Raw genomic sequence first — 4,533 nt, forward strand, 5'->3', positions numbered from 1 at the left:
ACAAGCTCGAAACTCGTAGTGATCGTTGTATTTTCATCGGCTACCCACATAAGTCTTTTGGATATCTCTTCTACAGACCGAGTGACAATGTTGTCTTCGTTGTGAGGATAGGGGTTTTCCGAGAGAGAACTGATATGTCAAGAAGATAGCGGGAGGAAAATTGACCTTGAAGAGCTTCAAGAGTTAAGTGATGAAGGAACCTCAAACACTAGCGCTCAACCCTAGGAGGAACACTAAACCTTACCTCTGAGGAGTTTTAGTAGATTTAGTGTTCCACCTGTGTTATATGGTTTCCATATTACTGCAGATGGTGATACATTTATCAGTGATAGCACACTGGTATATTTAGATGAACCTAACATCTACAAGGAAGCCATGGTAGGCCCTGACTCTGCAAAATGGAAAGAGGCTATGGACAACGAGATTCAATCTATGTATGACAATCAAGTTTGGAACTTGGTTGACAATGTACCAGGTCGAAAGACAGTTGGGTGCAAATGGATCTTCAAGAAGAAGACCGACATGGATGGGAAAGTACACACATATAAGGTGCGATTGGTTGTGAAGGGATTTACTCAAACTCCTGGAGTTCACTATGACGAGACCTTCTCACCAGTAGTGAAGATTAAATCTATAAGGGTTATGCTAGCCATAGCTGCATCTCATGATTATGAAATATGGAAAATGGATGTCAAAACCGCTTTCCTTAATGGGAAGTTGGCTGAAGATGTTTACATGAGACAGCTAGAGGGTTTTATCAATGCAAAGTACCCTAATAGAGTGTGTAAGCTTGAGAAATTGAGTTATGGATTGGGTCCTTACCCTCGGTGGGAGTGATGGCTTGAGAGTGACAAGGTATAGTGACGTCAGCTTTCAGACCGACAGAGATAATTTCCAACCTCAGTTGGGCTGGGTATTTACCCTAAATGGAGGAGCAATAAATTGGAAAAGTTCCAAATAGGAGACTGTAGCTTATTCAACATGTGAATCAGAGTACACAACAACAAGCGAAGCGTCGAAGGAGGCAATATGGCTTAAGAACTTCATCAGAGACCTTGGAGTTGTACCGGCTATAAAGGAGTGTATGGAGATTTTCTGTGACAGCGAGAGTGCGGTCGCCTTAGCCAAGGAATCGAGGGATCATGGCAGATCCGACACATCGACAGAAAATATACCTTCATAAGACATCAGATAGAAGAAGGACTCCTCGTAGCAAAGAGGGTATCGCCAGAGGAGAACCCAACAGATCCCCTTACGAAGGGACTGAGTAGGGTTAAGCACTTGCAGCATGCGACCAGCATTGGGCTGAAGGACGATATTAGTTTTAATGATTAGATAGTCGTTCAGAAACTTGTAATAGATAAAATGTAATTGACATTTGATGATTAAATAAAATGAATTTTATTTATGAGTAAAGTTACTATCTTGTGTCAATTGTTTACTATTGTTTCATTTTGCATGTTTTGACTCCCAGAATAATAAAATTATTCAAACTATCCACAGTCGATCGTACTTTGGAAGTAGGTATTGAGGCAAGACTGTCATGAATTTGGCTTGTAGATTGTCTAGAGGTTTTAGTCATGGAAAACGTTTGCTACAACATTCATGAGTGCTCATAAGGTCTGAGTATTGAATTAAACCCACACTCACATGAATCACTTCATGGAATTTATCACGAGTGATTGTGAGACGATAATATCATATAATCTTCAAACCGAGATGTGTGAGTTGTTGACTATGAGTTGGTTGTACATTGATAGTGAGAAAACGCATCAGTAACTTGATGTTATAAAACGTGCTATTGTGTATAATTTAACGAGTAGTTAGTACAAGCTTATAAGTCTAAGTTTACCTGTTCCTTTTATCCTTTGAGGATTAAAAGCGATATCTTGGGCCCCTCGATGATTTTGTTTTGACTTATGTGTCGGGCCCGGTCAGAACTCAACTGATCTATTCAATTAAGTTCTATGTCAAACAAATCAGAAATCAGGAAACAAACTGTTGGACAGTAAGTATGACTATGTTCTATGTATTTGTCCACACAATATATTGAAGAACTAAGGATTATATGATCCCTTATCTGAAATGGCACGTCAGAGTTCGAAAAGGGCTTTTAAGAGCTAAGATTGCTAGTCGGTTTTAAGTCGTACTTGTAGTTATAGTTACTAGACTTATCCAAGTGGGAGATTGTTGGATTAGGTGTCTAAGCCCATAACTATAATTGGTATGTACTTGACCCGAGAGTAGCATGGTCCATTTTTGGTTGCATTCACCAAAACAATCTGATAGGATGGATATTTGAGAAAGAGGTTTATTATTTAATTAGTATTGATCAAGAATAAATTTGGAATTAATTTAGTGATCAAAAGAGACTAATTACATATATAGGGGCTGATTGTGTAAATCAATGATACATATAGGTTGGGCTAATAATCCATGTTTGATTTGTGATGGGTTAAGTTTATGAAAGGATCCATGAAGTGTTAGTGTTGGATTAATGTCTAAGTCCATAACTATAATTGGTAAGACTTGACCCGACCCGTCATGGTCCATTTGGGTTGCATGGCATCATGCATTTGGATAGACTATAATGAGAGAAATAACACTTAAGGTTGGTTAATATATTATAAGTTCTAATATATTAATAAGGTTATTTAATTAGTATTGATCATGAATTAATTTGGAATTAATTAAGTGATCAAAAGGAGACTAATTAAATATATGGGTTGATTATGTAAATCATTCATTCTTATATATGTGGGCTTGTGATCCAAAATTCCTTATGTTGGACTAAGTCCATGGGGTGACCCATGGATACTCCATGGAGGTTAAAATCCATGGAGCATAAGGAATGGGTAAAGTTATGAGTTACATGGTGTAACCCTAATAACCACCATATAAAAGAATCCCATGGCTCAAGAAATCGTGCACTAATGTGTGAGTGTGAGGGCTAGACGATTTCAAGGAGTGTTCAAGTTTCTCTCAAGTTATTCCAAGTGTATTTGGTGTTGTGTGAACCATTTGAGGTGTCACACTTGGGGCACTAGGCACTCAAGCTTCATGAAGACATTCTACATCAAAGAGGTATGTATTCTATCTTGTTATATTTATTATTTTGTATGCTAGATTAGGATAATACCTTGGATGTTCATAATTGTATGTATAATAGAGAAAACATAGATCCAAGGTATTTAGGGTTGCATGTACACTTAGGAGTGTTAGAATGCTCAAAACCCAACAGTGGTATCAGAGACTGGTTTGTTTTCTTGTTATACTTGCAAAAGTAGCTGAAAAATCGAGTTGGATGCATATATTCGATTGTTTTGGCTGGAATTGGACTAGGAACATTACCCTAAGATGTTTTTGGACTTATAAACTTGTTTTTGATGTGGTAATGTTCATGCTAATCCAATTTCTAAGATAATTGTCATAATTTCAAGATTTGTATTAGTTTGTATGTTCATGCTAATTTCTTGAAGATTGATGATTTGAATTATCTTGTTCTTATGAGGTTCTTAGATTAATAGAAAAGTTGTGTGAAATAGTTGTTTTCAATCCATTTTAATCTAAGAGTTGATTCCAAAGTGTGTTTTTGTAACTTGTCCTCAAGTTATATGAAAAGTCACATTTAAGAATCATAAAACTCATAAAAGTTGGCAAAGGTTACAAAATGAAGAGTCTAGTTCTAATTAAATGGTTTTATGACTCCATAACTTGTCCTCAAGTTATGGAGGTTCAAGAGTCTCTTCATTAAATTAAAAAAAAAAGTGTAACCTTAATTAGTTCCATAAGTTACAATAAAAAAAAGTTATTTTTTTTATTAATTAGTTTAAAGTCTTCCATAACTTGTCCTCAAGTTATGGAACTTGAAGAGTTTTTTTTTTTTTTTTTTTATTTTTTATAATTAAAACTACTTTAAACTCATAAGTTATGGAATTAATTAGTTTTGAATAGTTTCAAAACTTGCCCTCAAGTTTTGGAATTTGAAAAGTTTTCACTTATGAATACTTTAATTCCAAGTTAGCCCTTAGAATTTTAAAAGTTAAAATTCAACCCTTATACTTTATAATATTATAAGTTAATAATATTTATATATATGTATAAGAGTAAAGTCAGTCTTACCGTTAGTAGGCCTCATTCACGAAGCCGGTCTATAAGGGGGGTATAAGGTTACTGCCTATAAAATGGCAGTTTAATGGGTGTCCACTCTCACCCACCGCTTCCTTGACTGGTGGAGGGTCGTTAGCCGAACGGGTAGGACAAGGACTATAATTCTCCTTTCATTAAAAGTATTAATGATAAATACTAAGTAACTAAACTCTTATTAATACCCAATCTTAGTTACTTAGGAAAATGTGAATTTGGTGCTAACCCATGAAATTACACTTTGCACTTTGCTGAAGTCGTTAGTGGAGCGTGTGTGGTTAACCGTCACACTAACCTGGACTTAACAAGGTAGGCAAAGGGTAACTTAATATTTATCATAGTATCGGTGGAGCGTGTGTGGTTAACCGGCACACTGATTAAGGGGTA

The sequence above is a fragment of the Lactuca virosa genome, chromosome 5 (genome assembly GCF_052849685.1).
Source record: "Lactuca virosa cultivar CGN04683 chromosome 5, Lactuca_virosa_CGN04683_v6, whole genome shotgun sequence".
Classification (NCBI taxonomy): domain Eukaryota; kingdom Viridiplantae; phylum Streptophyta; class Magnoliopsida; order Asterales; family Asteraceae; genus Lactuca; species Lactuca virosa.